Genomic DNA, 23,711 nt, shown 5'->3' with positions numbered 1-23,711 from the left:
CAGACAGATTTCCAATTTCTCTTTCTGTCATTATTAGCTTGGGAGGCAACATCTTACCTGCCCACACAAAGCCACCAGTATGTCCTCCAGACCCACTCCTGGTAACACAGTATCCAACTGAAGGGAATTGGCCTCATATGTTCCTGTTGGTTTATCCACAATCTTGAAAAGCCAAAACAGAAGTAAATAATTTTAAAGGACAAAGTTTTATGTAATCTACCCAAACCTTTTTAAGGCCACTGGTTTTGTGTCATCCTTCAGGGTTTCATTATGCTTTCACAAAAAAACCCATATAAGCATTAACTGGGAATGTCTGACATCTTTCTTTTTTTAAATCAAGTCAGTTGTGATGTAGCATTGCTTTAACAGAAGACTATGAAAACAGGAAGAACAGTCTTGCATTCATTGTAAACACAATGTTTTGCCCACACATCCCAATCAAGCGCTCCCCTCAGTCCCTCCAGGCCTCACTGTCTGCAGTGCTGTACAGGATTTCTACTCACTCCTCTTCCATGCTTTCTCCCATTCACTGACTGCAAGATAAATTTCAATTTAATCTCCATGAGATAATTCAGAGACATTTTTGAAAACCTATGATCTAGAGATTTCAGAATTTAGATGTCTATAATATAAAATTAATGGAACATCTTTCCTATCAAATCTATCTCTGGTATCTGAGCTTTGCAACCACAAGCAAACAATACAGCAGCAATTTATATCCATGGGAAGGTGATGGAGAAAATCATCCTGGAAACCATTTCCAAATACATGAAGGGAAAGAAAGGTGATTGGGAGCAGTCAGCATGGGTTTGCAAAGGAGAAATCATGCTTTACCAATCTGATAGTCTTCTACAACAAGGTGACTAGCCTGTTAGATGAGGGCAGAGCAGCTGATACTGTTTATCTCAACTTTAGTAAGGCTGACCCTATAACATCCTCATAGATAAGCTGATAAATTAAAGGCTAGATAATTACACACTGAGATACATTGAAAATTGACTGAATGTCCAGGCTTGGAGGGTGGTGATCAGCAGCATGAAGTCCAATTGGAGGCAAGTCACAAGTGGCGTAATGCAGGGATCATTGCTGAAGCTAATACTGTTTAACAGCTTCATGAATGACCTGGATGATGTGACAGAGTGCACCTCAGCAAGTTCACAGATGATAAAAAACTGAGAAGAGTGCCTGAAAAACCATAGGGCTGTGACACCATTCAGTGGGACCTCGACAAGCTGGAGAATTGGGTCAAGAGGAACCTCATGAAAGGGAAATGGAAAGTCCTGAGGAGGACGTTGGAGAGGAATAAACTCAGGCACCATATACATTTGAGGCCAACCTGCAGGAAAGCAGCTCTGCAGAGAAGGCCCTTGGGGTCCTAGTGGACAACAAGCTGACCATGAACTAGCAAAAAAGGCCAACACCATCCTGGGCTGTATTATGAAGACGGTTGCCCTTCCCCTCTACTTAGCACTGGTGAGACCATGCTTTGGAACACTGTGTGACCGGGTCTGGGCTCCCCAGTACAAGAGAGACAGGGACTTAAGAGAGTGAGTCAAGCACAAAGATTAAGGGACTGGAACATCTCTCACATGAGGAGCAGCTGAGAGAGCTAGGACCCCTCAGCATGGAGAAGACTCAGAGGGGATCTCATCAGTGGGCATAATGGGTTGGGTGGGGTTATAGCTCAGTGGCAGAGCAACGTCCATGCTCATTGCAGGGGTGGTTGGACTAGATGACCTTTAAAGGTCCCTTCCAACCCAAACTATTCTATGATTCTATAAATACTCAAAGGAAGGGAACAAGGATGCAGGAGACAGACTTTCCAGTAATGCCCAACAACAGGTCAAGAAGCAATGGGCACAAATTAAAACACAAAAGAGTCCATCTGAACATGAGATGAAACTTTTTTACTGAGGGTGGTCAAACACTGGCATAGGTTGCCCAGGGAGGCTGTGGAACCTCCATCTGTGGAGATATGAAAAATCTGATGGCCATGGTCCTGGGCAAGTGGTTCTAGCTGACCTTGCTTGAGCACAGGGTTTGGTCTAGGGAACTTCCAAACTAAACGATTCTGTGATTCTCTTGATATCCAATAGAACTAGAAAGTTTTTTGCAAGTTCAAGGCAATGTAGTCCCTAGTACAAGGGGATCGGTTGCCAGAATATAGACATGAATGAATAAACAAAGTTGATGAGCCAAGGAAACCTAAAAGCAGAATTTGTTCTTCAGCTGTATTCAGGTAAACTCCAGGGCTATTGTCCCTGCTTATATGAAAAGGAGATTGGTAGGGACATGCTTTGGAGAGTTCTATTACAGTCCTCATAGTGGACGACTGTGTAAGTTTATACTGTACTACTGCATTTTTAATAGGGAACAGACTGTCACCACCATCTTTTTAGGGAGCAGACTACAATCCCCAGGCAAGATAAAATCTGCTGTTTCCACCAAGTTTTTTCAGGCATTCTGGAGCAAGCTGATTTGGAAACTGCTGCCTAGCGCCTAGAGGAAGATAATTCTTACAGCTTGCTTCACAGGTCTGGTAGAAAGACAGCTGAAACTTGGGAGGAGCCAGAACCTGCTGTTTTGCTCATTGGTGTTGTCTCTTTGCTTTATGCTTATGCCTTGTCAGCAAGGCAGCAGGGTTCAAAATCATACCCAACTTCTTTTCCAATCCTTTGAAAACTATGACTTTGATACTGTGGGTTTTGGCAAGACTGAAAAAACAGACAAATGTTCGATATTTTAACTCCAAAATGTTATCTCTGCATAATATAGACTATGAATTTATAAAAGGCCAGCTGTTACATGTTATGTAACTTTTATCCTGTATTTAATAGAATTTAAGCAATTTTGCAACCAGTAAGGAGATATAAACTGAGACTTATCTGTAAGGCAGGCTTTACAGCATAGCAGCTAATGTTCAAGAAGCCCACTTATAATTTAAGTAAACAAATAAATACTGCCAGAATATTGCAATACTTGTCTGATCATTCATCATCTGCTGTTTTATCAACAATGATGAAAAAATTAGCCAACAACCATCATTATATGTGGATGTTTAGGAGGAGATTAATTTCAGCAGTCAAAAGGGATTTCATAATTAATATATTTAGAGATGTGAAGGAATCCTGCAACTTCAAAAATTCTAAAATTATGTGAATGGGAAAGGTAAAAGATTGTATGTACAAGTGATGAGGTGCTCTCTTCCTACATAAAAATGGAGCTGAAAAGCTGAAGATTATATAAGTGGATGAGAAAAGCTGTAGATTCCTCTCCCATCTGCTTTGTTTGCAGATTTTACAGTGCCTTGATGTTACAGCAATAAATCAGGATGACTGTGTTTAGCCTACTTACCTTTTCTTGCAAGGACAAATCTTTGTTAACCATCTCTACACACAGCAGAAGAGAGCAAAGGACCACTGCCTCAAAGTATCAACATAAGGGTTGGATGATTTAATACAAACTGTGTAGTCTGGCAGGAACTTCCAGTATCCAGAACTGCCTTTTTCACTTTCAGCATGGCATAGAACATACTGCCCTGTTCTCAAACACTCATTTAACTTTATTATGGAATCCAGTATCAGAACAAGCTGTCAACCACAGTTTTAAAACCACAGCATTTACAAAGTGATGTAAGATGAATTCCACGTTGACTTCAGATACTCAGTATACAAGAAGTCTTCTTATATTGTCTGCTTTTAAGGCAACAAAATATTTTAGGTCATGACAGTTCCCTACGTACACAACACATGCTAGAAGAAACAGTATGAAACTTAACATATGCCCTGAGTTTTCTGCAACATGCTACTCTGTGCTCTGTAACATGTTACCTACTGAGAAGTAGGCTATAATGGCAAAATACATGTTGTAATATAGTGACAGAGAGAAGATGACAAGAAACATGCAGACAGGTTTTCTTCATAACTGCTTTCACTTGAAAAGGTGCAAAGATATCAACAAAGTAATATTGATTGCAGTATCACTAATTCCCCCATGGTTTTTCCACCTAAATCCTTTCATGTTTTACCCCTCCAACCCAAAGGAGATGGTAGTAAAAAAAATACGAAGAACAAATCAACAGTCCCTAAGCCCACATGGCTGGCTGTTGGGGAAGGGGCATAGGGGTACAAGCAAGATAGTGGCAGCTCATCAAGTTTTAGAATATTCTATCTGGAAATATGATGTCATGATTTTGATTTCTGATTATTTCTTTACCCTTAGCTTTGCTTTCAAATAAATTTCTTTAGGTTCATCATTAAGAAACTCTGTTTAACATGGAATTCACAATCATAAAACCTCTGGCCTTCCATAAATAGGTAAGATGCTGTCATTGAGTAGTCATCTTTCATCATATGTAACTGCCACTACACTTAGTGCTATGTATGTAATGTGCCAAGGAATGTTTATAGTTGAATAGAAACAGTTCAGCAGAGCTAGACACAAGTGTGAAGACGAGACATTTAATCAGAAGCAATGTTTTAAAGAAAACACAAATTTACCTGCTCATTACTGTATCACCAACTAAAAGGCATGTCTACCATCCGGGGAAGTGATAGGAGCTGGGGGCATTATAGCCCATGCAGCCACTGTAGTTTATCTGTACTCAGGTCAAGAAAGGTAAATGATAATACCCAAGAATCTCTCTATACATACTAAAGGTTATTTCTGGCAAGGTCAATTAAACATCATGAGCATCTTTGCTGCCACAGCTGGAGCACTTCAGATCATGAACTGTTTTATTTCAAGCTAATTTAGGTACTACATAATACATTGCCTTCTGGCAGAAGTTATAAAACAGATAATAAGTCATACACTCAGCCTATGCACAGCGTTTAGTGAAAATGTCAGCAGTTAGTTACTATAGATACAGAACGCAAACCATTCCATATGTGTAAAGTGCTCAAGCCACAGCCCATAGCAGTAAGGTTGTAATATAGCTCACCTACAAGAGATATTATGGCAGCATCATTAAAATGGTGACCTCCACAGTCAGCATTAGCAGAGGCTATCCAACATAAACATTTCCTCACAGCAGAACCACTGCATTCCATTCCTTCAGAGTGTCTGATGGATGTTAGTGTTGCATGAACACTAATAACTTACCACAACTAAACACATGCTCAACATTCCTCCCTTTTCTTCTGTTGGTGACTGATTCAAACTAAGGCCATCTACTGAACCGAATGTTACATGATGACACAGCACTACCTTGGTGGTTTGTTTTGTTTGGGTTGGGTTTTTTTTTGCAAAAGGCATCTACATCCTTGGTGACTATACAATGGAGCACTAGAACACTGCCCTCTGAGGACTTCTGTTATGGTTCCGTACAGACTTGGCTTCTCTTACAATGTCTTTTTACATCATGTCCACTTTGTATCACCTCAGGAAGGAATTCACAGACATTATCACAAAATACAAACATAATTTTACAGCTCTTTATCACCTCTCCTGGTTTTGTATCTAATTTCCCTACACTGTTCTTCTAGTGAGGGAAGCATGCCTCTTAGAAACTATGCCAAGGAACTTTTCTTTAGAAAGAGCCCTAAGTAATTTACAGTGTATCCAAACCGTGCTGAATGTTTCTTATGCCCAGGCAAGCATATTTAAAGCTTGTGCTTTATAGCTATATTTAAAGAATGTGACAACTGCTTAACTTCACAAGCATCAGTACAGGCCAAACTTGACTGGTAAGCAAAGACATTCTAGGTTTCTAATATTTAACTCTCTAGGTATGAGTTGTCAGCAGACCCAGATTTGAACATTTTATCTTAAAAAAACCCTGCAAAATTTCAGTGCTGGGAAGTCAGGAGGTACTACATTTAAACAGGATGTGCAAATGAAAGATATTATTCTTTACTAATTAAGTTTCCAAGTGATCTCAGTTTTCACTGTAAAAGACAGGAATAATGAATTCTCTCAGGTTGAAATGTAAAATAAATGGGAGTGTATCAGAGTATACTGTAATTTAGAATTATTTTTTTTCCTAAACAACCCCATAACTCCTAACTTTTCATTCACCTGTCCCTCTTTAGCGTTTTATAAAGCCTCTTCAGAAATAGTTTTGTGATTGTGTTTATTCTGTCTGTTGAAGAAACCATCCAGTCATTAACAGAAGGGTTTTCTGAGGTAACACTGACAACATGACATTTGACATTAGACAATAACTGAAAATCTGAACACCACTATGAAAGAAATGGGGATTGCAGATATAGGAAGTAGGGATAAGGTGGACAAATAATTCATAATTAATTAGGATATTAAAAGGATCCTAACTGACCCAGACCCTTTAACTGTCAGTGAAATTCATGGTATTTATTGTATGAGATATCATTATCAATGAAATTAGCTGATCATTTTTGATTAACCAGACATAGCATTAATGCACTAAAATAATGTGTAAATGATTCTTAAAATTTATAGTAAAAATTTTTGCCAGATAAAATACATCAGCGCTATACTACTGAAATAATCTGTAAATAGTTCTTAAAATTTATATTAAAAAGTTATGCCAGTGTTATGCCTGCCACAGTGTTATAAGTGTCTTCTGTAATAAACAAGGAAATTCATAGTTTAATTTAACAGTGTAGCATGCCCTGAAGGGAGAAAAAGTATTTTCAACAAAGAGAAAACATCTGCAAAGACACTTATTTATAAAGGCATGTGATAAACAGACTTGTGCTCATTAAGTTCAAAAAGAATAACATTCTTTTCGGATGAATTAACAAAGCTACCATGTATCATAACTTAATTAATCCAAGTTTCAGGATTTCTTATGCTTTGGTTTACTTCTGTGTATCAACCTTCTCCATAATGCACTATTCTGGTTTGAAAAGTAGTCTGCCACATTTTTAATTTCCAGCACAAGTAAACTAAGCTTCATTAAAAGGCAGACTTTATTCTATGTAGCACTTTTTAATCAAAGGTTACAAAGGTTATGGTGAGGATAATCTAGACAGAGGACTGAAGATCAACAAATTGCTTACTTTTTAAAAAAATTTATTATGTAAGTATGATGGCTGACATCCAGTTCTCCTACTCTGAAAGCTACTCTGAGTCAGCAACACGGTAGACATTTTGGAGAAGTTACAACAAACTAAAAATATTAATTCTTATTGCTGCTTTTCAAGCCTTACAAAAAGTTTCTGTTTTGACAAATTTTTCACCAAAAATTATGTCAGAAAATGACTTGCAAAAACATAGTAACTAATGAACACACTTCTTGCTTTGACTTTTCTGAACATCAAATATGCTGCCAGAAAGCAACTGGTTAAGTAATTAGCAGGGTCATACATGACTGCAGAAATAATATTTAGAATTGTAGGTAGGAAAATAACTAGAAAAATTCAATAAATCTCAGGTAGATACATCTTTGTCTGAAGAACAGGAAAAGTTTCTTACATGTTTGGACTTCTGCTAAGGGACAGTTTCTCAAGGAAACCAATTGCAACTCTCATCCTGGGACAAATAAAGCTCAAAAGCTGAACTCCAACTCAATGTACAGAGGGACTGCAAAGCCTGAAGAGGACCCATTCTGTCCTCCATGACTGCACAGCAGAGTGTTACTGTATGTGACCTCCCACTCATCTCCCAGCTTTAGCAAAAAAAAACAGAATCAGCTGTTACAGAATCACTAGCTCTTAGACACATTCCTCCTTTAGCCATATTTTAGTCATACCATAGCCTCAGTGAATGCAGATCTCTTGACAGGAAAGTAAAGCAAGGTCTGTGGGACAAGTATCTTCTACAAGACCACCTGATGTAGTTGGGAAAAAAGACAAGTTTAGGGCACACAATTATTTGTTCAGGTTTGAAAGGATAAATAAAGATTTGAACAAATTGATCCCAGTTTATTTTACTTATTTTTAAAAATTGGACAATTTGAAAGAAAAATGTAATTCCCCTGTGGCAAGGGAGAGCCAATGAGGCAATTAATAGGGCAAAGAATGACACAGAGAAACAGAACTGCTACTGGAAATATTAGAGGTTCTTGTGAAAGACAAACAAAGAAATTATGTGGAAATGATTAAAGATCTAAAAAAAAAAATTAAACACATTTAAATAACCATCATGCAATTCAAATGTCATGAGACACAAAAAATTATTACTGCTTCCAAGAAAATATCAAGAGAAATCATCTTCTTGGTAATTTCATTCCAGATGAAAGAGTGATATATTAACACTGAAGAACTGTACAGTAACCAAGCCCTGAAACTACTCAGTAAATCATTTAACAGAGTTTAGCAGATAATATCAGGAAATGCTTAAAAATGTCTCTCCCCCTTAAGACACATATCACTGCATTATGATTCTGAAATACTAAAAAATCTTTGTGTTAGTTTTATTTATTATAAAGATGAAACATTCAAAATTTGATTAAATTCCAAATTGTTCAAACTTTTTGTACATTCTAAATTTATATTTTGTAATCTTCTTGTTTTCTTATTTGTTTTTCTCAGAGTTAAACAGTTGATTACATACCCAACTAAAGAAGCTGGCATGTAAATCTAAGGTGCAGCAGGAAGTGACATAAGTAATTCATTAGATAATCTCTGATCCTCTACTCAACCAGTGTCAGAGCGTGATATTTCTACTAAAATAGTATTTCAGACGAGACTGAGATTCTTGTCCTAACAACTTCTGTAAGTTTTAATGAGGTTTTGGGAGAGTAGAGATGTCAATTCCGATGTCAAGAGGTTAATCTCACGTAAAGGTGTATTTTTTGTCTTTCAAATCCTTGCACTGAAGTATCACCTAGACATTCCTCTTTACTTCTTGTCCTAACAAGTCATGTTGCTTATATACAGCAGTTTGTTTCACCCTAAAGTGGGGGCAAATAACCTCCAGTTTTTCATAAATTATTTACTAAATATATCTTGAGATGAAAGGTACATACAGAATGCAAAATAAATACACATCTTAAACAAAGAAATAATAAAAAGAAGTGTAACTTTTCATCAACAGTTTGCTGTATGTACTGTTACAAGCACAACCAAAATCCTAGCTGTGTCCTCAAGGACTGAGGTCATACCAACATGAGACCTTTTGCACTACCGCTGAAAGCTGTACAATGGAGGTATTCTTCATGGAAAATCTTACTTGTATTGCTCCGTAATGGCAACATTCTTCAATGCTGCACTTCCCAGTGTTATGAAAAGGGAATGTGCTAACATCATTTGATATGCTCTGTTTTTGAAAGCATTTAGTATTAAACACTGCTGTGTAAGGCAGAACAAGAAACACTAAACAGCACCAAGACCAGGAAGGACACCTTTCAAACATGTTGCATTGTTTCCCTTATATGCTCATAACATGAACTCTGACTGTATTTATATTATGTTGCTGTAAATTACTTTTCTCTAATTGATAAGAAAAGCTGAAGTTTTTCTATGACTTTTCTCTTTCCACAGAGCTTCACTCAGGCAGCCATTGGTCCATTTCTAACATTATTCCACTGAAACCACATTATCATGGCATAAACATGAGCTGCCAGAAAATGTGAATTTGCAGAGAGGCTTTGGGAAATCTGTGAGTAGACTTCATTATATGAGAAGACAGACTGCACAAAGAAACACCACTCAACAAGCCAAAATTTAAGATCATAAAAGTTGCTACATCTGAGCTAGTGAATGCTTTCCGATAATACAGTTCTCTAGGCTTTGCCAGTATGAAATCCTTCTTTGAGGGGTAGTTTAGTTACGATAACTATTTTATTATGAAAAAATGCTGGTTTTATAAAAATTAGGTATTAAAAAGAGTCCTTCCTATAAGTATAGAATACATATTCATTATTTAAATAGACTGTAAACCAATAGTGTAATTTTCCTTAATGAAACCAGGTTAGAGGTACTGTAAGGTTCCTGTAAAGCACTAGGGAATACCTCAACATCTTAATTCTTCTCTTTATTCTCTTCCAGTTCTTCACTGAAATGCTCTTGCATACCATTCTCCTATTTGGCATCATTCTTTTCTTATACATTTTCAGCTTGTACATCTCTCTGTAACTTGAGTCAACTGCTTGCTAACATGGCAGTGATGAACACAGTTGTATTTTATAAGCTCCTGGAAAGTTGTGGAGTTCTGATGACCCAGTCATCCATCAGAGGCCTACACTTTTTCTGGCATTAAGCTTTCTAACCAGAACTCATTGGTTCGGTTTCCAACTGGCAGAGCAAACTCACATTGCAAAGATCACCCTGAAATTTATGCTTGGTAGTTTGCATGTAATGTGTGCTGGAGTAGACAGTCTTTGTGTGGTGAAAATAGTTTACTCATTTGGCACAAAACGATATGATAATGCCATTCATCAGGAAAACATACAGATGGCAGTTGGATTGTCTCAGCAAGGGTTCATATTCTGCATTCTCCCTCTCAAGTAAAGTTGTCTTTGGTTTTTATGATGACTCATCTGATGCTGCCTGGTGGGCAACTACAGTGCTAAAAGCCTAGTGGGGACAGAGAATACAGCCTGGCAGGCATTCCAGGACTTCTCTGATGTCCAAATTCACACTTTCAGTAAAAGCTAACATATTTTCAAATACATTCCTGCCAATTCTGACTTCCTTTCCTGAGATCTCTGTGACATCTTTCATTCTGTTACCATCTGGAAACATTTTATGCATCTGTTGAACATCAGTTCATAAATCTCTCTTGAACAAAAGATCACTCTGAAGACAATTCTTGAACTCACTATATCTACTCTCTTGCTTTGTGTATGTTCAGTATGTGATCAGGAAAATCTGTAAGAGTGACAGACTGACAAATTCTACCTAATTAGTACTCACCAGATTTAGCCGGTTATCTTCAGCACTTCAAGCAATGTTCTACCAATGTAAGATCTTGCTTTTCTAATTCTAAATACCTGAAGATTTGCATAATTCAAAAAGAATTATTCAATGGTATTATGTCTCTCACCAAGTTTAAAGATATTTCAAACCTCAAATGAAAAAGTAATGCAATGTAAACTGCACAAAAACTAAGCATGAGATAAAAAAGAGTGGAAGTGCAAGGAAAATAGCATTACGGAACACAATTTGCATTCTGGATGCTATCTTGGAAAAAAACAGCCTTTGAAAGATTATTATATGTCAAAAAAAAATCTACCAAACAATACAAATAAATTACTTAAAATGGGTTCAATCCAGATGCACTTTATTACCACCTGCACTACTAGACTAAATGGGGGTTACATTAAAAAAAAAAAAACAAACCTCAATTAAAAATATTTTCTCCCAGTTAATTCCAACTAGGTTTTCTCCATGAAACAAAACCATTAACAAACAAAATTATTTTAATGCACTACCATGCAACAAATAGATAATGTACCTACCAACCCCCCCGCCCCCTCCACACACACACACTATATTGTTTGAATATCAGATATAGACAAACACAATATATTTGCTATGGTTAAGACAGAAACTGAGCCACAAAGATAGCTTGCTCCCTACAGTACAGGAGATCTACAAGAAAGGCAGGAATAAAACTCAGTTCTTGCAAGCCCCTGTTTTAACCGCATCATCCCCTTTAGGAATTCCCCGTTGTAAAGAAATTTCTTTTGATAGAGACATTTTTTTTCTTTTTTATAAAAAAGCTCTAACATAGGAGCAAACACTGCTCCCATTTTTTTAAAGTGCTTTCAGATTTATACTGGCCTAAATGTGAACAGAAGTTGCTCTATAAGTTTTAAAGATACTTGGCTAGACACCAAACACTGCACTTACACAAGGCCATATAATCACCTGATACTTGTAGCTGTCTTGCTGATTTTCCAAGAATTTTAATCCTCTTTTCCTGAAACTATTCCTTTAGTGAGAAAACATATTTACCCTATCATTTATATGCTTGCTTTGGAGACAAACAGTTTCATTTATCAAACACGAGAATAATATTTTCTACTGTGAAACATCAGAAATACAGTGATTTTTTCATACAGCAAAATACAGAGTGTGGCTTGTCATATAAAAGGGCCTTTTCCTCAACTGTGCACTCCCAGGCTGCTTCTACACATTTAAAAGCCTTTCTACAGAATAATGAAGCTTCCCAGGTCTTCCTTTCTGCCAAACAGACAAATCATCATGCCAGCAAGTAATGCACATTGCTGGTGCACAGCAATTACGAGACTGTGCAAAGAGCAGACCAGAGATAGCTACCTGATAGTTGGAGGCAGAAGTAACTTGAACTTCCTATTATCGTAGGTTTGGGGTTTATAGAATGTTTAAATATATAACTAACCTATTCACTTTGCTTTATATTTATTTTTATATTTTATGTCAGATATAAAATGTAATGGGTCAAATCCCTAGCCCCACGAAGTCAATTGAAGTTTTAACTACAGACTTCAGAGAAACCAAAATCTGTCCCATTATTACTCAAAATGTTTCTAATTAGTGACTATACAACTAGAGCTATTCATAACAATGATTTTGGCATCTGGTTTTTGCATGTGTAATTTACACTTACACCCTTTGTAGTAATTAAAGGTCGATAAAGTGACAACAGACTATATTAAGAAGTCTCTGAACCACAAACTGAGGGAAGCCAGAACAATACTCCAGGGAATTACCACTTCACATTCAAAAGGATTATTGCCTGCTTTTCTTACAACAACAGAGTAACAGATTGGTTGTGACTGGAAGTGACCACTGGAGGTCTTTGGTCCATCCCCTGCTCAAAGGAAGGTGAACTAGAGCAGGCTTCTCAGGACATATCCACTCTGTTTTTTAATATTTCCAAGGATGAAGACTCCACAAGCTCTCTGGGCAACCTGTTCCAGAGTTTGAGCACCCTCACAATAAAAAAAAATTTTCTTATTTTTAAGTATTTTCAGTTTGTGCCCATTACCTCTTGTTCTGTGACTTCTTTGCAGTGGTGTTACCTTGTAATTGCACATATATTGGGGGAATATTTGGAAATCTCCACTGCTGCAAAACCAACAGCATAACTCCACTTCAGCTGTACAAAAGATCACTCAAAACATTATTCACTGTCAATCACTAATGTGTCAAAGCAGATTTAAATTTCCACCATACTCCTACATAAGCACTTCCTACTATTACTCCTGCAAACAGTTTTTCCCTAAAAAACAGGTCTATCTCATAGCATTTCTATATCATCTGAGGTTCCAGAAAGGGCTTGTCATACAAAAAGGGTGGAGGGTAGGTGAGGAAATGAGCTGTGCCTAGAAAGTCAGAGCAAGTTCTTAGAAAACAAGATTTACTGCTGTAGCTGCATGATCCATAAAGTAGGAGGAAAAGGAGGAGAGCATGAAATTAATGGCTGGAAAGAGCCACTGACAACTCTGTAGCAACTACCATTCCATGCTTTCCAACACTCTCCTCACTTAACATGCATGAGCAAAGCAGCAAGAAGGGACTACAGGCTGTACACAGGGCTGCAGCTCTGGCACAGATGGAGCAGACAGTGACTTCTCCTAGCAGCCTAATACTCTCGGCATCTGCTTCTTTTGCCTATGCCCAAAACCAGTCTTCAGTGGAAATTTCTCTAGTGCAAAACCAACTGCTAGTCTGTGGCTACACCAGACATTTTATTGGAGGCCACCAAAAGATGGAGTACGTAAGGACAAGAGTTAGTTGCTTAAAAGCAAGCACAACTGTAGGAATATTTTTCGGTGTGAACATAAGGGATTCCATATTCTGGCTTAATGTCTGAAATGCCCACAATCTCTAATATGAATGAGCTTTGGTGACCCAGAACTCAGCTGCCTTCCGCAGGGATTATGCAGATCAAGTATAGAAACTGTCCTATGGCACTCTAAGTTCAAACTCTATGACAAACCAAAAGGAATTAAATATAAAGTTGCAGTTATTTATTAAAATTCCTGCATAATTGGAACAGTTATGCATAATGGAATGAAACAGCTAAAAAATTAATCTGTTGCTCCTGACTATTAAAATATAGTTTATTCATTTTGTTGTTTTCAGTAACTACGCTCTTCCGCTGAAAACTGAATCTCAATAAAAAAATGCAGTTTTTAAAACTTCACTACCAACATCGTCATACTAAATAATTATTTGTAAGGTTGGCAACAATCTCTATTTTTGTCTTTATCTTCACTTTCCTAAAACTGCACCTCTTTTACATCCAAACATGTATGACTTCTGGGATGCATTATTTATGATAAAGTAATTAGAAAATTGTTTAAAATCTCAGCCCATTAGTGTCATGCAAATAGAGTTGATTTCAGTGTCTTGCTTGAAAGATTTTTTGACAAATAATGCAGTTGTTAACTGACAATTTTCTAGTGAGAAAACTAAACATAATTTCAAACTACGATATTTTGTTTTCTCCATCTCATCTAAAACATTGTTCCCAACTAGTTTATTAAACACTGAATGTATCTCTAACTGCCCATTTACCAAGTTAAGCAGGAGTTCAAACTTCCATTCCTTCTAAGGACCAGGCCTGCAGGAAAACATCTGTCTGGAGATCTGTGAATTTTTTTCTGCATTGTGAGAAGTATATTCTGGCCAGAGAATCTAGCTTGTACCGCAGAACAAGTACATTGAGCCCCTCTAACATTCCCATGTGCTACTGACTTCAAATGGAAAATGCTGAGAGCTGAATTTACATGAAATAAAGCATGCTAGGTCAGGTGTTAATAAATAAATAAAAATAAATACAATTTTAGGGATGTGTCTTTGTACGTCCATCTGTCTGTATCCCAATTGAGCAAGGAAAAATTGAAAAAAAAAATCTGTTCTATTTGGAATTGAAAAAAGAAATTGGGCACTGCTTTAGAAAAAAAAAATCCTAATTTCATACAGCACTGCCTAAGACCTTACATGAATATCAATGAAATTTTTTTATAAGTATTATTAATTGGCTTCACAATTCATTTTTAATTGATCATTGTGTCTGCAACAGGATGTCGCGTCTGCAACAGGAGAAATAATTGCAGTGGTTTCTCAAGGCAATATGTAGATTTTGATAGGGTGGTGCTGGCAGTCTATAGTATGGGCTAAAGCAGGAGTACAAGTATGCACTGCTAATACTTTCAAAACTAATACCGATTTCTTTGGAGGGAAGCTCGTTCACATTATAAACCATTCAAAAGATCCTTTTCTTTCCTTTAACCTGCAACACGCCATAGTGATCCTGACCAGAAGACCACTGTACATCAAGAAGCTAGTGACCCACACAGCAGCTAACCTGAGTGGGTCCACCAGGCCTGTGCTGTACACCTGGTTTGACCTTCAGGCCTATGTTGTGAAACACATACACCTCAGCCGCAGGATAAACCGAGCCAGCTCATTGCAACCAGCAGCTCCTGCTTGGTACCAGTCATTCCACAACCTGCGTGTCCTTCCCTTTATCTAAAAGTGCAGCAAGTTTTCTTGTGAATACCCTTTCTGTTTGACAGTAGAAATGATGAGCTGTTTACTTGCAAGAAAAACCTATAACAGCTTGAATAACCAAAACGGGGTAGGTCTTTCTAAAATAGGACCTGCACAGCACACTGATCACAGGGAAAGAAAACTATTGAAAGTTCTGGAATGCAGAAAAGCACACTGTACCACTTTTACAGATTTTTTTAAAACATTTACTAGCACTTACTACTCTCTTCATTTAAAACTTTACTTAATTTTTGTTTCAGAAAACACTGTCTTACAGAAGCTAATGCAAACTGTTTTTAAAAAGCTTGTAAATACTTTGTTCACAGGTACATACATACATGTTCATGCATATATTTAAATTTTAATAGGATAATGACATGAGAATTGTAGGAATGAAGTATGCAGTGGAAACAATAGTGGAATCTAAGGTAAAACCTTGCATTCTGAAATCCAAAATTTTCCAAAAAATAAACTGACTAGAACATCTAAGAATTGTACAAGTGAGTATTTAAAAACAACGATCAATCTTTCTATAGGAATTCTTATTTCTTATGTAAATCACGTTAAAGCAAGGTTGATTTTAAAGCAAGATTTCTTAAAACAGTAATTCTGGGGAGAAACTGTTATTTGCAATAAGAATTGATAAAAGCATTATGGCTTTCCATTGAGATCCTCAGAATGGTAGTCACCGTCTCACAATGAAGCAGCACCAGGACTGAGACTTCATTCAGACTTACAGCCGCATGTTACCGTTCATACTCTCCTGTTTGGAGCACAAAAGGAAGGATCAGAGGTTCCTCCCAGCTACTGTGCTCTCAAAACACTGTCAACACAGGGAAATGAGCTATAGTACAATCTGAACACAACCTATATTTTGCTTTAGGTGACACCAGAAGGTATCCACATCCATGACTTGCCAGCTTTATGCAATCTGGAAAGAGGTGATTTCAGTTAGAAGGACAGCTCAGTCCCACTAGTGCAACTATAATCAAAGAGAATTGCAGTATGTCTTTGGAAAATGCAAATAATCTACCTTTCTGTTTGCTTCCACCTTCTTCCTAGTATTACTTATTCTACATAAATTTCCCTCTTCAAATATTTCTCTTAGAATATAAGTCTTTTTCAATGAGAAAGACATCTGGACAAATTAAACTATAGGCTGGTGCCTTTTTTGTTCACATTTCATCATTCTCAGCATGCAGACTCTGATATGCTGTAATCTATCAGTACACAGTTTATCTGGAAACCTTTCATTCTGATGTATTATTGTTTACTTAACCATAACAGTTAATACTTACATACTCTGTCTAAGATATGAATCAGCCCTACAATCAATATAACCTGCTTTTAAGCCTGGAATCAATTACTGGGTTGAGTATTAATTTTATTAATGATGTTGCAGAACTCAAGAATTCTGAGTCTGCTAGCCCCAAGGCATTAGTACTGTAAACATCAGAGTATCCCACTCACCATTTCTATCAAGGTAATACAAAAACAAAAAGAACCTCAAAGAGGATTTTTTTAAAAAAATAAATGTTTAAATACAATAAAGAAAAATATGTTGCACCTTCTATTTCTACAATTAATAATAAATATTTACATCCAGTCTACACAGATGTCCTGGTTCAGCTAGGATAGGGTTAAGTTTCCCCAGCAGTAGGGAGGGAGCTCCAGCTGGGTTATTCCATACCATGCTGATGTCAGGTTGGGCACCCAAGCGTGGGAACAGTTTCTGGGATTGCTTTTGTCCCTGACAGTACCCGCAACAGGACTGCTGTATCCTTGTGGTATATCTCTGTATATCTCTTGTCCTGTTCATTGTTATTACACTTATTGCTATTGCTATTGTTGTTTTTCGGATTATTCTTTGTTAGACTGTTGTATTACATTTTTCCTTATCTCAACCCTGGGGTTAGTATACCACTCTCTGCCCTGTCTGGTCCAAGGGTGGCGGAAGGACAACAACAACATGGTCTTGGGTCCTGGCAGGGCCTAAACCACAACAGTTAACTTTTGGCTTAGATTTATGGGCAGGAATTGGGGTGTTAAAACAGTATCAGGGGGAAGATGAAATACTACAGGAGTGATGAAACTTGACACAATGAGCCATACATCAAATCTCCACAGCTGAGAGCCCCAGGACACCAACCAAGTACTTTGTAACAAGAAGGCTCTGCAGTGTGTCAGAAAGGAAAACAATGACAACAGCTTGTCAAGTTTTCAGCTCTTCAGTGAAGGACAGCATGAACTGGGTGTGAGGTGGGGCTCTCAGGTGATCTGCCAATACCAACCCAGCAAAATGCGAATGTGAAACAGATCCAGCATGGCAGCAAACCCCTGAAAACCAGCAGGATAAGCTGTTCACTTAAAGCATTGTGATTTTTTTGATTAGAGATACAATATGAAGATAAATAGAATACATTATGTGATTTAAAAAATACTCTCATATGCATGGGTTTATCACAGTCTTTCAGCTCTTGTGAAACCCTTCCTGGAAAATCAGGAGTTGTGGGACACAAATGATTAAAAAAGATCCCTAAAATATAGTGCTTATATGTAGTATGACAAAGACAGAACATGTAAGACAGAATCCATTTGGGACAGGTTACTTACCGCAGAGCCACCTGGGAGAAAGTGTGATCAGCCTACACTCATATGACTGAAACTTTGTACCACTGCATGTAAAAATTATGTCCAATATATGTTGGAGGGGAAAAAAAGTCTTATTGTTTTTTCAGGAATAAAAATGAAATTAAATGAGGTGTTCTTTTGTCTCTACATAGATTGTTTGTGGACAACAGCCAAAGACCAGGTACTCATTTATCTTGTTGCATAAATATGGTGAAGGAGAATTAGGTAGGAGAAAGACTGAAACACCAAATGTTCTTTACACAGTCATGCTGAAATTAAGAATTTGAGAGTGCTCACTTCTCTCCTGTATGATCCTGTGCTCCATTGAAAAAAACTCAGTCTCCAAATTCAATCCTGTCATCTGCTGTCTTTGGCAGAAGTGATATAAAAGTGTACATTTCCTACAGTATGCTTGTAGGAAAAGCTGAAAATATGTGCCTATATTCACAATGTGCTGCTGTGTGATGCTACTAATGTTCAAGAACCAAATAGTACATAAGTAATAGTAAATAGGTATGAACCAATGTAGAAAGGCAATATTGAATAGTCAGAATGAACTGTAACATTTATCTTGATGCTGAGATAAATTACTGTCAGTTAGGCCATTTAATTGTTTTCTGCCATCTTGATTAAATTTAAAATAATCACTTTTGTCCAGCTCAGATTTTCTTCACATAACGCTATATTTAGTAGAGTACTATCCATAGTCTTTGAAGAATATTCATGTATTGTCTGTTCTCACTGATGGCAAATAGTTGCCCTGAGTTTTAAAACCTCTGAAGGAAGGATGCTCATTAGATAAGAAAAAAGCAGATACACATGCAAACTCTATCAAACTCTATGAATGAGAAATATCTAAGACAAGAAGAAGTTGCTGCTCTGATCCTAAAGAGTTAATCTAAGAAGAATAAGTAAATCCAAATTTTGTAACTGTATCACCACCTTTTGATTTTTTAAAGACTAGTAAGTTTATCATTAACTATCTGGAAACTCAGTGATTTATCTAGTATTGATGTACACTGTCCAGCTGTAGGCAAAGGTACCTGACAATCATGGTCAATAGTATTATACTCCACCTGAAGTCCAGTCTAGCAGTAACTTTTTTTTTTTTCCTCACCACTAAAAGTAGGCTGCAAAGTATTTTCTGATTTCTGTATGCGTTTATTAAAATGTATTTTAATTCACTGAAACTCTGAATTTAATTCCACGCTTATCACTGACTAGCCAGAAAAGAAAGTTGTGCTTTTTCAAGAGGCTAGATGTCAAGCACAATAAGTTTTTTTTCTTCCTTCTCCCTTGTTTTAAGATTTGGTTTTACAATAGAGGCATACTTCTAATGCAAATACGATGAAATGACTAATTTCCCCCCCCTTTTTTAATCATATAAGAATGAACAGCAATAACTATTAGAAATTAAAAGAGAATTCTCCTATTTGGCAGAATATATTCAAAACTAAATATATATAATTTATCTCAGAGGATGATCATAAGTATATGCAAAACATCCAACTTGATATATTAGAGAATATATATATGGGAACATATTAGAAAATATTAACGAATATATAAACAGATACTAAAATAAATTGCCCTAGAACACAGAACATATATCCCAATCATTACCTTTCACTTTTGCTATACATTATTTTAAAAATAATCAGCTTGTACTTCTTGAATGTGAAATCATTAACACCCAGAAAAAAAATCAGTACATGCAACACAACTGTTAGCCAGCAACTTTCAGCTGAAGGAAAACACCCTGATAAACTGAAAAAATGCTGACTTACTTGCTTTTTGCACTTAGTGATCAATTTTTATTTTAAAAAAATCCTTTAATTAAAGTCTTTTTAGTACTTTCTTAGCTATTATTCTGCTTTTTGTTCATTATTCAGTTACTGTCCTGCACTAAGAGCTTTAATTTCAAGAATAAGTATCTGATTATTCAGTTCTGTATCTCTTTAAATTTAGTATTTCATGCCATAAGTGCATTACTATTTGAATAATTACAATGTATATTAATAGGAGCAAATGTTCCACTGAGTATTCAGTTATTTTATAAATCTGTAGATTATATGTGACTCTCCTACCAGGCAACAATGGCAGAAGGAAGGAGTCCAATCAGTCCAAGGGTTCTTTTCCTAAAGAAAAGACAAATATGACTCATGTCATATCTGGAGCCAAATTACTTTAAGCTGGAGAAATTTAAAATAAAACCTTCTTGATCTCATTTTTAAGTTTGTTGTCTTGCACACATAGCAACATTCAGTTATCTTTTGGAATGCACAACCACGTATCATCATATATGGGAAACAAAAAAATACAATGAACTGAGTGACTCCACTCATTGGTGTTTCCAGGACAGTCAACATATTTCCACAATTTCAAAGTATGTGTCAGATTTACCAAGCCCCACTTATTAATAGCAGTTGATATTAATATCCATACAAACATATTCATATATATCCAAACATGCCAATATTATGTGTGACAACTGTGTAGCATTTTAGAAGGGGATACATTTAGTCCTGGTACAAAGCAAAGGAACAAGCTAACTGGACACTTAAAATTATGTGATTGCAAACTGTTTTTCAGTTTTCTGTTTTTACTTAAAATTATGTGATTGCAAACTGTTTTTCAGCTTTCTGTTTTTCCTTTCCCCCCAAAAAAATCTAGAACTTCACATGAAATACCCACGTATGCTATACAGTATGTATGATGAAGTTTGGTACCATCCTGAGGCATCACGGTCGTCTAATGCTAGTCTGTAAGAAATTCAGCAGTATTATTGCAACTCCTTAGAAACTTAACTCAGGCCAGGACACAGACATCACAGTGTCCTTAAAATCTGTAGCCCAGAGTCCTCTCAATTTTTGGATCCAATTACCATTCTGTTAAGAAAATGGAGTAGGGCTTGCTGTATTCTGTTAAATCACAGCCAGGATAACAGAAGGAAGTGAGAAAACAAATGCCTCCCATATAGCAACCTATTGTTGCTGTGTATCCCCATTAAACAAAAAAAGATTCAACATATGGCAGAAAAGTGATCCTACCCAGCAAGAGACAAGGCTACTGAAAACAAAGATGACTCTGCTCCATTCCTGTTAAAGTTGTGCCGCTGTGAAGCGAAGAATCCTGTAGTCTGTAGGAACAGAAACGATGTGTGAGATTTATCCCAAGGAACGGGGCATTTAGCAGGGAGTGACACATCCTCATCTCTAATTCATGCTTCTAAGGCAATTTAAATTCATGCAGTCACTCTTTAAGATAGATTAGTTGTGAGGAGGAGAATGGTTTAAACACCCAGAACCAAACCAAATCTTCCAATTCTCAGTAATCTAACAGACTGGTTGTTAAATAAAAGGTTATTCAATCTCCCCATCCTTCATGCTAAACGCAAGCAGCTACAGCAAACTAAGAATCTCTGAATATGAATGTATGCTTGGTGTGGCCTGAAAACACTGACAAAAGAGCGCCCTTGGACACTTAAACTGAGGTCTATAAACGGCTGAATGGGAAATAGGTGCTAAACTGTTCTAGGGGCTACACACTGAATGTGCACAGAAGTAAAACCCTAGATACTCAGGAGATACAAATTAAAACCAAGGAAGAGCCTTCTGATTTTAGGCATCTCCTGGGTTAGGCAGCAGCTGTGTGAGATTTCTCAGATTGCATTTTGGGATTTAGGCACCTGAATTCTCCCTAAATCCTGCTTTAGGTATTTAAGTCCTTTATTGGATCTAGCCAATAAACTGTGTCATTACTCTACCTGGTTAAGTATCTTACATCCTATTATGCTTTGCCTCCCTTTTTATTTTTCATGAGATACTTATCTTTCCAACATGTAGTTAACTGTTTATCCTCCGTGCAGTTGTTCAGGTTTTTTTTATACTTACTAGTGCATACATAATTACTAAGTGTAATTAAATAATTTACTAAGGGCCTTATTTCCACAGCTCCAATTTTCTCAAAGGGAACTGAGATCCTTTGGAAAACCCATACTGCAGTGCAGTACAGAAATGCCAGAGATAGTGGTAGCAGATTAGCCCTGTTCAGTTCAACTTAACTAACTTTTGGGACCAAGCAGCAAATGCAGTTTTGTGACCTCTCGTACTTAAATTACTCAAAGCCAACTTCTGCCCAACACTGTGTTGCACAAGGGTTGGCATTTGTTCTACAGCAGTGATGCTGAGCATTTTTCTATTTAAAAGTCTGTCTGCCAGAACTCACTAAAGCCGCAAAAGTCTACTAAGCAACAAAGAACAAACTGAAATAAAACAAAACCAAGCTGGTTTTGAGCATTATTTCTTAGCCAGGGCTGAAGTGACTCAAACATCATCAGCTAAGGTCCTCAAATGCTGTTCAAGAATTGCTTTGTTTAATATGGTTTGATATTTCCTTTTTCCATGTTTATTTTTTCTTAGAAGGTGTTAGGTTCTCAGTAGAACAATTAGTTCTCAGGAAAATTATGACCTTTTTTTTTTAAGAGTATGACTTATTTGCCTAATCTAATCTTTCTCCAATCCATTTTGCCTTTGCTACACATATCTTGGCAAAAAGTTACAACAGCTGGATAGCTAACTAGCTACCTTTAAAGAAATAGAGGAAAACAGCCAGAAAGCCATTACCACATTTCTCTTAGAATATAACCACCTTCTTTGGGTTAACTAATTTTTCTCAGGATATATGTCAAGAAAGACTGTAAAATGGAGCTTGGCTCCAGATTTCCAATACACAGGTATTAATTTTTAGGCCCACTGCTTGCCTGTTCCCTCAGCCTGGGTTGGTTTCGCTTCATTTTGTTTTACTGCTGTTGTTTTCTGAAGATCTTAAATCAGATTAATTGTGTATAATTTATCTAAAGCAGAGTAAAATACAACTTCAAACACTATTTTATTGTCATCTCATGTTTAATTGGCTTGTGAACACTACTTGTACAAGGAATTGCTTATAGAAACATCGAATCAACAGCTTAAAAAGCTTAAGAAAGTAACAGTACTTTGTAGGTACCTCTCTGAACAAGGACAACCAAGACTTACATAAGCAGTTGTAAAATACTGCTGCTCTACAGTAGGAAGGGAAGGGACAATTCCCAAAGTCTTTCTTAGAATGGTCCACATGAACTGCACAATGACATGGTTTGGTTTTGAAGTTATCATTTATCTGACCCTACCCTACAAGAGAAAAAAAAAAAACAACATGGGGTTTTGTGCGTGCGCTATTTTTAGAGGAGTGGTGGTGGAGCTGTGTGTTATCTAATCTAGTAAAAAGTTACATGTCTTTTTTTTTCCTCTCTTACATAATTATCACATCCTGATGGCAACACAGTGAAAGATTAGAAAATTGATTTTTTTTCTTCTTTAGTTAAATATGCCAAAAGTGAAATAATACACCAAAGTGTGAAGAATCAACTGTAGCTTAAAGATATAAGAATGACCACACTGAGTGATAACAAGGTCCAGCTAGGCCCAGTACACTCTTTCCAATGGTCATAAAAATTAACAGCTAGAGAGTAAGGACAAGGTAAATACAGAGTCAGATTTCTCCCAAAATAATCTCTCAGATTCCAGAGATCTGTGTCTCAGAGATTACCTTTATGTAATGGATTCTTTTATATGAACTTCTTCATACTCTTCCTGAACTCAACTGTAGAATGCCAGGCTCCAAAACTACTTCATAATCCAAAGGATTCTCTCTATTCCTGCAGCATAGTGCTGGCATATATTTAAG

The 23,711-nt window shown here is 36.8% G+C and overlaps 1 protein-coding gene across 7 annotated transcripts in view; it reads right to left on the bottom strand.

Moving 5' to 3' along the window:
- The window catches only part of TRMT9B (tRNA methyltransferase 9B (putative)), a 118,551-nt gene extending 96,825 nt beyond the window's left edge, over positions 1-21,726 (bottom strand). For 5 of the 7 annotated variants that reach the window (XM_026846521.1, XM_026846526.1, XM_026846522.1 and 2 more), the window contains exons 1-2: positions 21,035-21,726; positions 20,072-20,122 (exon numbers count right to left, since the gene is read on the bottom strand). The gene's annotated coding sequence lies outside the window, so the exon portion shown is untranslated. Of the gene's footprint in view, positions 1-20,071; positions 20,142-21,034 lie in introns of those variants that run through there. The other 2 variants (XM_026846524.1, XM_026846520.1) reach the window with 2 other exon arrangements.
- Between the last annotated feature and the right edge of the window lie 1,985 nt (positions 21,727-23,711).

This window comes from Athene cunicularia, assembly GCF_003259725.1.
Source record: "Athene cunicularia isolate RWA chromosome 4 unlocalized genomic scaffold, athCun1 chr4_part1, whole genome shotgun sequence".
Classification (NCBI taxonomy): domain Eukaryota; kingdom Metazoa; phylum Chordata; class Aves; order Strigiformes; family Strigidae; genus Athene; species Athene cunicularia.
This window is presented reverse-complemented; position numbering and strand designations above follow the sequence as displayed.